We start from the raw sequence: 15,463 nt of genomic DNA, 5'->3' as shown, positions 1-15,463 counted from the left end.
CCACAAAAGTATAAAATTGAAATCCGGTTACACCTGCAACTGCTGTTGAGAAGGTGAAACAATACTGCGGTGAGCTGCTCATGGCGGCGGACGTCGCCGGACAGCTCCTCGGAGCGCGGCCAGGGCCCTGCACGCCGGCTGCTCCGGAGGACGGCCTTGGGACTAGCAGGGGGCTACCGTTAACAATTTGCTACGTGACGGCATTTTTTTCCCCATCAGTTCAATCACAAAACCGGACCGCCAATCTGTTTACAAAATAAACACATCAGCTGAAAGTGGCCAAGCTTGAGAAACGGTGGTTTAGAGGCGACTTGCTTTGCTGCACCGCCAGCACCGGTCGGAAGGGAGCTCACACGACTCTGCTTGCAGGGGAAAGCACTAACCCAAATGCCTGCAAGCCAAGTTGTTTAAAAGTTATAATAAAATAAAAAACCAAAGAATTAGTCTAAACCGGGTTACTTAAACATTGGAAATACAAGCCTCCCAAAGCAAGAACTGAAAATATTTATAGCAAAATTGAGAAACTACAGGACTTTTTGAGCATCAAAATACCAGTGGAAAGTGAAGCGTGAGACATGTGCCACTGCTTCCTCAAAAATTAATCAGGGATTAGAAGTAAACTGCAAAAATCCCCAGACACTACCTTGCCAAGGAGGGAAAAGGGTCTACCAGTCAAATGCGCCTAAAATCTGGGTTTGAACATATGTTGAGGAAATCACTGAAATCACCTTTACAAGGAGGCATGTATTGGAGAAAACAAATCAATTTTGCAAGAAGATCTATTTACTATTCCTCTTGTAGGGAAGTAGAGAAAAAGGCACGAGGTGCATTTACAAGGTCTGGTGGGGAACATGACCCAGGTGGTAACTCTGCTTGCAAAACATCATAATTCAGGACTCAACTCCTCCAACATCAAAGCACCGTGAAATAGAAGAGTGCACTTTTTAATTTATATTTGGGCCAGTATTTAGTCAGACCCTAGAGTGTAGAAGAAACAATGCAATCATCATCTTTAGCTCCATCGTCCCGAATCCCTAGAATTCTAGGAGATCCGCTGCCTTCCCAGAACGACCGGCTCTGCTTGCCACACGCCTCTCCAGCGCCAGCCAAGCTGCGCCTTCGAGGCAGGACGGCAGCGCTTCCGTGCATGGAAGGTAAGGAGCGCATCTTGAGCCAGCAACGGTAGCGAAAGACAAATTAGAAACTAGTACGGAAGTGCCATGACTGCGTTCCCATAACTGGGATAACTAAAAGAAAGATGAGGGAAGAACCACAGAAATATCCAGGAATCTTATTCATGTCTTTTCAAGAGGAATACTGATTTCCATGCATTATATTAAGGTATGATGGGAAATTTCTGGTATTATCTATATTTATTTTAATTTACTATGACTTCATATATTCAAAATACTAAACACGTAGACGGGACACCACGTAGGTTTCTAGTAATGCTAGTACTAATACTTCACTAAGGTGTAATAGTGAAACAAAACATCAGGACCAGCATAAAAGAGATGAATTGTAAAACCTTTCATGTTTTGCAAACACCAAAAGGCTCCTCTCTGCATTTTCCAAGCTCTGACACTTCCCGCAATGCAGAACTAGTGACGATGGCACTGGCATCTCTACGGGCCCTCATCGTAGGCACCAGCTAGTTAATAACACTTGCAGGGAAAAGAAAAAATTGTCTGGGGATGTAATATAAAAAAAAATGCCGAGCGAAATGCGAGTGCTGCGTATGTGTCTCTACAGACCTCGGAGTCACGAGAGTTTATTTCATGTTATATATATCACACCATTAGCGCTATAACCAGAGTGAAAGTACAAATAACTGCGGCGAGCCAAACACATTTGAAATGGATGGAACCAATTAGCTTCAAAGATGAATGGGACGAATGAGAACCACATGCGATGTCAATGTTCACAGTCTATATTACAACACACGCATCTGTTCCAGGCACGGCAGAGAGAGATGTTACGGCTGTGCAAGTGAATCTTTCGACAAACACAAAAATACTTCTGACATGAAAAAACACAATATTATTAGCCCTGGGAGCTTCTGAGTCTCTGGGGTTTGCATCTGTTCATCTCCCAATAGGAGGGGATGGATAATTTAATTGTAGCAGAGAGCTGCAGGACTCATCTGATACAACACAAGACAGAACTTGCCGAATTTTTGCTCAAAATGGTAAACTCATCTGTTCTTTCTAAATTTACTCTAAAACGGTAACAAAGTCTTGCACTGAGTTTGGGCAGCAGAGCTCCACCTCAATGGCAGATGCATACGCCCTTCGAGATGGAAGGTGCTGAGGCGCAGGGCTTGAATGCTTTACTTGGTATACACTAGCCCAATGTCTACGTGAGGAGGAACAAATCCTTTCTGCCGTACTTTGCTAAGGCCACACCTCAATATTTAAACAATAAAACCAGTTAAATGCTGCAATAGTTTAATGCATATTACCCTTTGGTCATCTGGTTTTATCTATTAGCAGTAAGCAACAGAAAACGTATGAGCAGCAAAATCAGCCTGTACGGTGTCTGTATTAAAAAACAATCAAGAAAATGCTAGGCAATTTATTTAAAGTATGCCGACTTTAAATACCAGCGTCTCCTGGACACACACACACGCGCAAAATCATCACTGGAAGAGAGACGAATGATTCTTGCATTTAAAATATACCCAGACCCACTTATCAACTTACCAAGTTCTTTTTGCCAAAGGAAATAAATACCATGTCGTGAAAGACATTAAGATATTTTCACAGGTATTTGCACAGGCAATAACATGAGTTTCATGTTACTGTATTAATTCTTTAATACTTTCTTCAAAGATATTTTAATATGGAAGCATACAGAAAAGGATGATCAATAATTTACTAAGCAAGATCAACTATGTTTAGATTATTCTTAACAAGTATTTGCCTGACTTGTTCTCCAGGACCTCCAAAAATGAAGCCTTCAGAGGAAATCTATAATCACTCTTGAAACTTCTCAGTGTCTAACTTAAATCTCCCTAACTACAATTTTATCGTCCTGCTTCAAATACCAGGGACACTAAATTATTTCCTTAATTCCTCCTTGCAGGAGACCTCTGTAACTGAGGACCCATCTTCCCACTCAGTTGTCTTCTCCAGGCTAAACCGCCATAGCCCATTCAATCCTTCATCCCAGGTGCCCATTCCAGATTTCCGATCTCTAATAGTAGTTTCCTAGATGCCTTCTGTCACTTTTTGATCAACACACTTCCAGAACTTTGGTGCCCCAAACTAGACACAGTCCTCTAGATGTGGTCTCATCAGTGCTGACGTATGTCTTCTAGGCTAAAGTCCTGTTCATACATTTCAATATTTCGTTTGTATTTTTCCTCAGTATTTGATGTCATCCACTTATATTCAGGTTTTGACTCAACATAGCATGTGATCTTTTTCAACACATCTATTAGCAGGTCCCTCCACCACTTTGTCTTTATGCAGTTGATTAACCTTGGCAGAAGCTTAGTGGGAAGGAGTGCAGGATATCATACTTTCATTTTCAGTCTGTTCTCCAATTTGTCAATATTATGTTTAATTCTACTGTGGCTCTCCAGTACACTTGCAGTCCCTCCTGACTAAAAATTTAATAGACACTGTCTAAAATGCATTGTTCAGGTTGTTAATGAATAGTATTAATAACATCTGGTCTGGATCAAGAATGTTGTATCCTTCTATTTTGACAGTGAACCACTGAAGATTCCTTCCAGCTATGGCTATTTGGCAACTCATTACTCCATTTGTATGGACCCATTTGCACCAGGTTCCTCTACTGTATCAAAAGCCATATAAAAAACAAAGTACTTGATACCCACTGCTTCTCCTCTGTCCACAAGACCTGTCGTCTTGCTGCGGAAAGAAATTAGTTTGACTTGACAAGCTCTTCAAAAAACTATACTGTCTGTTACTGACCTTGTCTTCGTTTTTCAGGTGCTTACGGCAGTGCATCTGACGATTCCTTCCAGCTCGGGTGGAAACAGAGTAACCTGGCCAATTGTTCACAGTTCCTCTTTTGCCTTCTTTATACACTTGGCCTTGAGTTTGCTTTTCATCAGTTTTCTGACATCACCTCTGTTCTTCATACATTTTCACAAGTATCTGTTCAGTCCATATTAGAGATCAAGATCATGGTCCTGATTGCTTGTATTAAATGCAATAGCTACCAAAGCATGGATAAATTTCTCCACACACCTTTGTGCCGTACTTTTGTACTTCTTCCTAGTATCTCACCTAGCTTCTTCTTCCATTCTGTATTCTTTCTGCTTGCGTTTGAGGCCAAGACAGATGCCAAGATTTAGGGAAGACTATCCCTTTCTACACCTCCTGTCTTTCATCTGAAATTAAATTTATGCTTGTGCTCTAAGAATCCCTCCTTGGAGGAACCACCAGCTTTATTTAACCCTTCTACTTAGCTCTTTTGGGCACAGGAAAGAAAGTTGAGAAGAACTGCTAATACAGAGGAGGACTGGGATATCACAGAGGAAAAACTATACGGCTTTGAAGAATACAGTAATAAGTATGGAACGAGACTCAGTCGTACAAAATGCAGAGCCCTATAAATTAGACATAGGGAGTAATAAGCATTTCTGCTGTATGGTGCTGTTGTTCAGCTGGAGCCGAGGAGAACACAGTGTGTATGCACTGATTTTCTGCGATACAGCCAGGAAAGAGGGAAATGTAATCCTACAAAGTATCAGTGGAAATATTTCCAGCAGAGAGAGGGAAATACTGAACCACTTAATAAACAGGGGTGAAAAAACTGGAGTAATTCATTCAATCCTGATCATACAAAAAGACCGATTTAAATGAGAACAAGATGACAGAATAACTCCTGCGAAGGTCAAACAGACATGACTGGACTGCCTATCTTCAGAAAATAAAAAAGAAGAGCCTGTCTGGTTAGCAGTCAAGACTGTCCACCCTGAGAAAGAGATGAGTACTGCTGTAAGCACACTCCTGGGGAGCAGGCAGGGAGGAAGATGACCTATTAAGGCTTAAAGGACAGCTCTGGCACGCAGCACGTGTAAGTTAGTCACCAAGACAGTTAAGCTGGAGATTAGAAGGCTTTTTCTCACCTCCTGAATGGAGAGATTGTGGAAGGTTTGGAGGGCATCTTCTGGCTCAAAGCCGAGCTCTCTGGCATCATGGAAGCTCCTTAAAGTCTCTCAAAAATTCGTCAATCCCTCTGGAAAGTAGTTAGGTTATTTTTGCCAACTCTTATTGAAAGCCATAATTGGAAAACTACCAACTAGGCTGCTAAGCTCACCTGAAATGTTTAAACTTGCTACGTGATCTACTTTTACAATTTATAATAATAATTTATAATTATGAAATAATTTATAATAATAAAATTTCATTTCATTTCCTTTAGAAAAAGCTCACCAGCTCTGGCTATAATGATTCACAGCAGCTTTATCATCTGCCAGCTGAGTTCTTTGCTGGCAGGACATGATTTCCCCCCAAAAAGGTGCAAGAGTGGCAAAACTGCATGCTGGGCTTTTGAAGACTGTGGCTTTGAACAGCCCAAGATCTTGAGTTCTTTAAAAGCTTATTTTCCACATCTGTTTTGAAAATAAAAAAGAATGATAATAGAAATGGAAGGAATATAAAATCAGCAACAGTGGTAAACTTTGAGAGAAAGTTATAAGCAGGAAAATACAGCTCTAGATGATAGCAAATACCCCAGCCCAAATCAAAAAACCCAAGAGACAGTCGGGTTCTGTGGAAGTGGAAGACACGTCTACTGTAACTCAAAGCAACACCAAGTCACTTCTTCAAGCAGAATTATTATGGCCATAGGTTTTAGCAACAAGCCAGTTCAGCTGCAAACCTCTCTCCTAAGTTAAAGAAAATATTTGCAACAGTCGAGGTTTTGTTGTATAAACCAGCACCTGTGGCACAGGAAGTGGCAGAAGACACCTTATCAGGCTTCAGAGAACAGGTTCTAGCCCCCAGCTCTGCAGACCTAACATCTGCTGCATAATTGCCAAGGTTTTTGGAAAAAAACAGATGGTGAAGCAACTCAAAGATATTGCATTTGACATGTTTTCTCTTATAAAGATTAATAGAGCTTATATTTCTTTTCTGATTTTACTCTCTGCATACTACATACTGCTATGATTTACTATAAATATAAAAATATCAAAAACTTCTTTAGGACATGCGATGAAATACATAGGATATTAAAAAAAAACTGTGTTCGCTTATTAGTTATGTGTGTGGATTAACAACAAATAGTTCAAATTCCTTCAAAATAGTTCAAAATGATTTTACTGATGGGAACAGACCTTTGTAATTATGCCTGCTTCATATAAAACCAATAAAAGGTTGACATAATAGGAATCTGTCAAACAAAGGATTAGTACCTGAGAAAGCTGCTGAATTTTCTCCAATTCTCAACTGCAAAGAGCAGAACAATGTCAGTGAGCTTTGTTAATGCATTCCACCGGCATCCGCATTAAATTCAGAGCAAAGAGTTTCTGGGGTGAGGGGAGAATAGGGTTGCGCTTTACAGAGAAACTTGGAGAGGTTGAATATCTGACTTCCTCCAAGGTAGGTTTGAGAAGTTATGAAATACCTACCCTTTACACTTCAGAGGTAATGATAACTTTATATCTGTTCTTCGCAGAGCACCGAGAAGGCCGTAAGAACCATTTTGCACACTGAGAGGCATCTGGGCCATATCTGGTATATCTGCCATGTGATTAGCTACATTTAAGCACATTGAAACAAAATGAAGAAAATCTACTGATGTCTTTAAGGTGACTTACGTTTGCCTCAGAAACCAATTACGAAGAGATACGCTACAAAAACTGTAATATCGCCTATAGACTGCACCAACGCATTTTCAGAATTCACTCTATTTTCACTGCTTGGTCCTGGGATTATTACGACATTCCTTTTCTATTTTCCTAGCCCAAAGTTACCATGATATACTGTCAATCTTCTTGCCTAAGCACAGTTCTCGTTTGAGAGATAAGTAAGACCAGATAACACAACTGAACCGTTCATATCAGCCCCTGTGAGAGTGGACACAGAGCTCTCTGCATTACCGTCCCCTTTCTGCCTTCTACAGAGGAGAAAACGGAGGAACCGAGAAATTAATCTTCATCCCAGGTTGAAAAGGCAAGCTGAATCAGAGACAAAATCTTGATGATTAATGAGATGTTAGTGGCTTCCAGAAATGTCACTTCACTTGTTTTTCTTCATACTCATTTGTAAAATAAGCATGAGGTGACTTCTAAGTAAAATCACTAAGTCTATAGGTGTTCTTCTTGAAAGTAGCTACCTTAATTTTGAAGAGAAAAACAGAAGCAGGGAGCTCCACATAACTTATCTAATATGTGCGTTTTCAAAACTATACCATCTTTGTGAACTACAAAGAAATTTACAGCTTTTCTTTGAAGTGTGAACTTTTGGCTGTAGTTGGAAGAATATTAATGACCACTGTTCTCAACAGCTATCGAAATTTGTGTTAACCCTGCTAACCATCTGGTTTAAGAAAGAGCCCACTTGAAAAATCTCAGTCAAAGCTCTGAATACTGCCCAAATCCACAAGTACCTTCTAGAGAATAGAAAGCTAACAGGATTTGAGTCTAGTTCCTGGACACTAGTTGGGAAACCATTATTAATGGCATTCTTGAAGCATATAAAAGTCCCAGCAAATGCCCCATTTGCACACAAGGATTTTTGTCTTCAAGGAGCCTGGAAGCTAAACAGACAAAATGGAGAGTGGGAGAGAGAAGAAACCGAAGCAGAGTACAACAACCCAGGCTCCACGGTGCAGTGGGTGAGCATCACAGGATTCAAGTCTTATTACCAGCAGGTTGTTATTCTGCCTAATAATCCATAATAAATTCCATCTTTCATATAAGCCTCTGACCAGCAAGTGTCTACCAACCTTGAAAGCTTCCACCTTTCCAGGAAGGAAGTTCTCTGCCACTTGAAGCTTTCCAAAAAAATAGCAGGAAACCAACTATTCAGGTAATTTTTACAGTTCCAAGGTCTATGCCTAGTCTAACCAGCCTTGTTAACTTTCACAAACATTAAGACCAGAAAGAACCATCATGATGATCAAGTATAAAAGAAGTCCTACCTAACAAGCCTTCCATCAATCACTTTGTCTCTATTTGACCAATTTTAAGGCAAAAAGAAAAAAAGAAAAAAAGAAAAGCTCAAGTGTTACTTCAAAGATGAAAGATCTCAAGCAATGGAGAATCTACTACATTCTTTGGTAAGTTGTCTCAAAGGAGAAGATCAAACAAATCCCCTTTGGTCAAACCTCTGAAACTGTTTTTTCATATACAGAACTAGTGTAACAATATTTGCTTCATTCACATGGGTATAGGATATGTAATGCTTTTCAAATATTTTTAAGTGCAATGTTATTAATGCCAGACTATGGTGGAGTTGGGGAAAGAAGGATGTTAGCTCCCAAACACATGCTTAATCTAGAACATGTGGTTTTGGGGGAGATTTGGAACCAAAATGTTTTCAACATTTTCAGGAAATTTGGTTTAGCCAGATGAAAGCTTCTTGGACCCTACTGAAATATTAAGTCAGTGATACAAATACTGAAACAAGATGAGTTTTTTCCTTTCCCCTAAAAATAAAGTGTTTCTCTACTAATTCCAAAGAACAAGGCAACAGATCTTGAAGAGCAGATCAAATTTGGTATTATTACTCCAAAATATTAAGAAAAAACAATCAACTACAAATCCAGGAAAATACCCCAGAAGTAAAATGCATCATGTATTTCTCAAAACTTCTGGTTTGACTTGCTAGAGGGTTGTTGTTTTTTTTTTTTGGGGGGGGGGGGTTGATGAAGAGGAGTAGTCTTCCCCTAAATGTGGAGAAAAGATACTGTCTGCAATTACAGGCAAAATGGCTGGGATAGAATGAGATGTCCAAGGTACAAGGCTATCACTAACTCCAATATATCAGAATACATTGAATATATTGTACAACTGAATGCAGAGTTCACCATACAAAGTGGAAGAAAAAAAGCATGAAGAAACAGCAGCGCTTGATATATAAGTACCTAGGGCAGAGGCCAGTGCCATTCATTTATTCTCAACCATCACTGTTGCTTCTCCCTCTGCTTTTGTTTCAATTTTGTTTTAAACTCTTTAAAGCTCACCTGTGGACACAGTCACCCGTAATTATCTTTTCTGGCTACATCTTAAATTGAGACACTCCATGCTGGTCTCCCATAAAATGGCATGCCCTTCTTGTCCTTCTCTAATGGTATCTTCCTTCAACAGCACTACCAAGAGTTCATCCCAGCCTGCTGCTCAGTTCCTTTAAACTCTATGCACAGCAGAACTGTAAGTCCTGAATTTCAGAAGTCGTTGCTTCAGAAGATAATGGTCCCCCATCCTATTCTAGAATTACAGGCTGCTAAGTCCCCAAAACTGGCTGGGTGCCAATTTATAGCTGACACTCTTTGTTTATGATACCACACCCCTGTGGTGAATTAAACTGCCTAACACTCACAGCCAGTTTCCTCCAGCCCTTGAGATCAAGAAGAGTTTGCAGCTCGTCTTGCAATCTTTCGAGGCACTCCCTTGGCTATGTCCACTTTTGAGGCTATTCTTCATCTCCTTCAAGGACTTTTCATATGTCTCCATATGTCTCAAGGGGAAGCGTCGTGCACTGAGGTCTCCTCTGAGACTTCTGGGACACTATGCTTCTTGGCCAGAGGGTCTGAGAAGAGTTTGTGTATCAATAGCAAGGCTGAGAAGCACTTCTCTTGTGGTGAGTTAGGTATGAGAGTTGCTTTCTGTTGCCTCACTATTCTTCTCCTCTGAGCAATCTGTCAAAGGACAAGCCTATATCCATGTGCTATCCAGATGATCAGATCCTGTTCCAGGAGCTCTGTGAATCAGTAGCCTGCTCTCTCCCTATTCCTCTGATTCCATACACTAGACTTCAGTTTGACCCCATCAGTCTAAAAATGAACAGAGAGAAGTCACAGCCCGTTCCTGTCCAGTCTCCAGGATCACTGGAGTGTCACTAGAGCCAGAGCGCCACAAACGCCCTTCCTCAGACAGCTTCAGGCCATGTGAGATCTCATCACATAACAGCAGGCTTTACGTTACTGTTGTTTTTTTCTCCTCACAATACCTCAGAGAGATTTTTACCTGGTTTGACCATTAAGAAACAGGGCTCTTCACATGTAGGAATAACTTAGCCAAACTCATAATGAATGTGAGGACAGTTAAATCCCCAAATGCTGAGACACTGGGAGACAGAGAGAGTATGTTCTGCTGTATTTTAGAGTGACCCTTAATTATATCACAGGGAAAAAATCTTTAGTTAGAGCAGTTCAGGATAATCAGAATGGAAGTATGAGCAAAAGAGACAAACCTAAGAAAAGATCAGTCAAAAACCTGTTTCATTTTGTCCAGGTAAAGGTACCTTGCAGAGCAACCACGCTCTACCCTATTTGGGCTGGAGGAAGAAAAAGGATGACTGTAACTGCTCTCATGCATTGACCAGGTTTCTCCACCTTAAAAAGGACTGTGCAATTTGTAGATTGCCAGGTGCCACGTGAGCGGGACACGTACTGGAGCTCGCACAGACCCACCCAGCCCTGCATATCTCACAAGGGCTTTTTGACATGAGGAACAACACAGGTGTGTGGGTCTTAGAAGAACCGGGCCAAAACAGCAACAGTCCTGGAGCCATCTGCCATCCTTGCTGTCTTGTCATGTCTGTCACAACGTCGGTCCTACTTTGGGGGAGAGGGTTAGATCCAATGACCTCCTGAGGTCCCTTCCACCCTAAATTACTCCATGATCTTACTGCTTCTCTAACAACCAGGAGAATTCTACTGAAAATCACTACTCTAATTCTTTTCCTCAGAAAAGCATACCTACCCTCATTTCCTGCAACAGGAATTTTAATCACTTTATGTGACATAAAGAAGGATCAGCTGACTTTAATTTCTTTCCTCAATCCCACCAGAGCCACTTCAGCCTCCGGGGCAGAGCTTGCAGCGTTGCTCCAGGAGGCCAGCACATACTCTGCTCTGTCCTGCAGCTGATGCCTTCTCTGCAAGGCCGGAGACCTACACGGGCAGCACAAGACCTCACCCTCCCTTGTCTGTGATGGTGAATCGTTAAATGGCTTGAGATATCCCAGGAAACCATGCCATTCGGTAATCCGAAAGTCAGGTAACTTTGTTTCTTCATTATGCTGAAGGCTCTCATTTTCACCGCTCTTGAAAAACTGAAAAATTTCAGCGAACTAAAATGAAACACCTCAGTTTTGAAGAATTTGAAATGAAACTGAAGCAAGAGAGAGGCACCAGGGATGGCTGGGAAGAACTGAGGTGGGCTCTACTCCTGCGTACGTATATATTGCTGAGAGCAGGCAAGATATCAGGACACCCTATCGATAATGTGAAGGTTAAAAACCAACCAACCAAACAAACCAACCAACCAAACCCTCCAGTCTCCGCTGACTAGGTGTAAGCACACCACAGTGTGAATGTGTTCATGAGCAAAGACAAAATCCTGCTCCTAATTAACTACAGAGCCACTGTTGCTGGCTCAATAATATTGCACTGATTTCTCAAAAAATAAAAAAAACAATCAAACATAAATCTCCACCCTTCTTAACTCCGCTCCCACATAATCAGTCCCAGCCAAGCTCCTGGGGTTCACACCAGAACCTGTGGCCATCGTATTTCGTTTTCTGCACTCTCACGGGCTATGGAAGAAGAACAGGATGTACCTCTTTGCCTTCAGGTATTTAGGCTGCATTCCAAAACCTGCATCTTTACAGCAGAGCTGACAAACACCACTACTATTTCTAATTCAAGTATCTAAAGGCTTTTTTTCAGCTTGCTGGCTGGACTCACAGGGCTTATTTTATATACACCACTGTACCCTATTGCTTACTTTATCAATACCACATATTTGAATCTAACAATTTAAAGCGTAGTATTACAGCTGTGTTTTTATTTTGTTTGTTTTATTCAGTTGTTGCTTAACACAAAACATTCTGACATTTTAAGTCATATCCCACTAAGATAAACAACTAACATATGTCATGAATTCCAGCAGAAATGATTCCCAAGTGGTTCTGCAGCAAGGTTTTAACCAAGTGTATTAAAGGCTCTCTTAAATTGTTTGTTGGCATTTTTAAACACACATTTCCCCACTGCAGTCAGCCATAAGGAATCAAGGACAGGTGTGAGGGAATCTGTTCAGCTATCTCATCTCTGCAGCAGTTTACATATGTTTTTCTTCCTCCTGTAGGTAACTGCCTAATTGGACTGAAAGCTTCTATGAACATTCCACAAATACAGTGCCTGCGAAATAATCCGACAGTTTAATTACATGGAATAGCACAGATCTATATCTAAAGATGTATATGTGCGCATATATGTATACTTCCGTTTGCAGGAATCTGAAAGCAATCAGGAGGAGAGAGCCTCTTCCATTCCCTGCCAAGCCTGGGCCTCCTGCAGTGGTCATGTCCTTAGAGCAGTTATGACAGCGAAGTGTTATTTGGCCCAGCCAACTCTGGGTTTACCCATTCATGTCATTTCAAAGAGATTAATGTACTTAACCAAATCCTGCTCATATTAATGAGATCAGTTATGAATGCAACAATGTTGCTCTACATCATGGCTAACAAAGCCCTAATGAAAGCACAGAATTACCATGTCACATTCACAACATTTTCCCCTGAATAATTTCCTGGTGGTAGTGTTTTTTAGCTTTGTGCAATACTACACTTCTTTTCTTATAGTTGATGCATCTGGTCTAATACAACTGACTGGATTTTTAATATGAGACCAGAAAGGAACAATTGGTCACAACTTCACAATTCCCATCAGCAGAGCAGCAAGAATAAGTCTGTCTGTTCAATCCCTCCCCCTGCTCCCAAAGACAGAAAAAAGAGCCTGTTCTAGCCCAAGATCTGCCAAAGTCAGATATCATGTAATCGTGACAGCAGACCCCCGAATCTGAATACAATATCTGGGCCCTCAGAAAGGCTTGTGCACGCAGGCTCAGCACCAGTTACACAGCTTTTGTGTTAGAGCTGATGTGCGACCAGACGGACTTGCAGCATGTGCTAAGCAAACTTGTGTCTGCCTGCAGAATACTGTGTAGATGTGGCCAAAGAGCCAGTTTATTCACAAAAATCAAAGCTCAGCTGCAAATGTTTCAGGAAGAAGGACAATAGAGCCTCTCTCATACTGTGGGAAAGAAATCACCAACTACTAGTTTATTTTGCCATTTACAGTGCCTGGTACATGGCATCCATCATTAGGCGTACACAGTTCAGATGCAATCACGTTCCTGCATTGCTGTAACATCTGTTTTCTTCTCATTAGTACTGACCGTGTTTTGTAAAAGGAGAAACTATTCAACATTCTTAAACTTTTCAATACTTGACCCGAGGCATTATATGAAAAGCCCCAGTTTTTAGAAATGAAATTCATATGGAATCACCAGTCAGTCCTGAAAATTTTGGTCCCTGCTTAAAATGAAGTTTTAAAAGAGTTTAAGTTTTAGCAAAGTCTGCTGAAGCACATACCTTAGACCAAGCAGTAAGAATCTATCAGGACAATCCTGGAATCCATCCAAAAGTTGAATCAGCATAAGGAACTAAAAATGCAACCTAGACCCTCCTTCTCAAGCTTTCTGAATAACCTCAGCATCTCAAAATCTTTCAGCTGTGATGCTCCTACCTCAGCCAAAACAGATAGGAGATGAGGGGGAGGTACCAAGGTGGGAGAGACAAACACACCAAGGAAGCTTTACAGATGGAATGAATCTAATCGCTTCTTTAAATATATCACGAACAATGAAGTGAGGGTTACTTTTAGAGCAATCCAGATCCAACAGGAAGGGCTGGTGACAGAGGCATAGGAAGGTCGCGTATGGATCAGGGCACTCTGACTGCTGCATTGGGATCTCTGTGACCTGGACCAGTTCCTCCCTTTGTTGCTCTTCATGGCTACCACACCATTAGGTTCATATCTCTCTGTGAATTAATTGGTTTTAATACTCAACAGCTGAATTGGGATGCTATTGGGGTAGCAACGTGCCAATGGAGTAGGATGAAGAGTTCTGGACTCCGTTAGTTTTCGAACCCCGGTGCATTCTTGTTGGCTGATGTCGTACATCCTCGTGGAATCCTCATCACCCGTGCATACTGCAGGAATGAATCTCACCACTCAGGCTTTCAACATCTGACACTTTCCAGACAGCTAGTCCAAAACCTGAGTGGAAATGGCATGCAGGCTTCAGCAACTAAGCTAACACCTCTGCTTTCCTAACACTCTCGAGCTGCATGGTGCTCCCCTGAAATTGTGTCTTATTTGGATATCTATGGGGTCATGCTTCTGGATGATAATTGTTTCTCTGCGGTTTCCCAAGATATGCTTCGGCAAAGATTGTTAATGGATACTTCAATGAATTTGGCCTTACAGCAATTTCAGGATTAAAAAAAAAAAAAAAGAATACAGAGTATTTTGAACCAAGGACACTATTAACATTTCAGCTGACTGAAAAAATGTATTTTCTTAAAAGTTATACCTAGAGCAAGAAGATACCCTCTCTCTAGAGAATCTTCACCTTTAGTCTCACTTGTTTCCAGGAGTAACATGGTATTAATCTACCACTACTGTAACAGAGCTGAAAACCACGACTTCAACTTCATTCTGAATTTTCAGACAGTTGTTAAGCTTCTTTGGATCTTGTCTCAGTGGAAATGCTGGCGAGAAATGAGCACAGACACAAGATTATGGTCAAAAATAAGTTATCTATGTTTTTATCTATGTATCTTCATAGCCGAAAAGTGCCCAAGGTACAGGACCTTATACAAATAGGCTGCCTTATTATAATTAGCACAAGTTAAAGATATGTGAATGACAAGTAAGGATCTGCAAAAAATCTTTAGTCACAATTTTACCACAGTAGTTATAAGAGCTGACAATGATGTCACAGGAAAGAGACTGAGGTGGTACACGGAGGTTCATACATTTGTTATGACATCATCTTAATTCCTCCCTTCCCCCATTTTGGAGGAAATTGCAGAGAAATTCTGGGGGAAATCAGAGAAATTTAAATATTTTCTGGTGAGCCTTTCTTTTGGGACCGTCTCCCATGCTCCAGTATCCAGGAAATGCTCTTGTTCTTTATTTATTGAGTGCTCATCACCATGGTTTCTGAGCACAATGAGGCTCTATCGCCCTTAATACATCTGCGTTTCTGAGAATTCCTGGACTTTGGGGAATTGCATGTGGCCGACACAAAGGAACCAATTGTTCCAGGGCTCTGGAGTCAGATGGATATATCTTTTCTTTTAGACGGAGAGGAAGCAAGCAGGAAAAGTTGCTATTGTGATCTGTATAAAAAAAGCCCTACTGCACCATCAGCACCATTACGTAAGGAGGGGACAACAGACAAGTA

General features: G+C 41.0%; 1 protein-coding gene across 1 annotated transcript in view; it reads right to left on the bottom strand.

Annotated features, from left to right (window-relative positions):
* Positions 1–15,463, bottom strand: part of EDA (ectodysplasin A) — a 108,645-nt gene that overhangs the window by 18,111 nt on the left and 75,071 nt on the right. The gene's annotated exons all lie outside the window — the stretch shown is intronic.

Source organism: Apteryx mantelli, chromosome 13 (genome assembly GCF_036417845.1).
Source record: "Apteryx mantelli isolate bAptMan1 chromosome 13, bAptMan1.hap1, whole genome shotgun sequence".
NCBI lineage: Eukaryota > Metazoa > Chordata > Aves > Apterygiformes > Apterygidae > Apteryx > Apteryx mantelli.
Note: the sequence above shows the minus strand (reverse complement) of the source record. Positions and strands in the feature narration are given on the sequence as shown.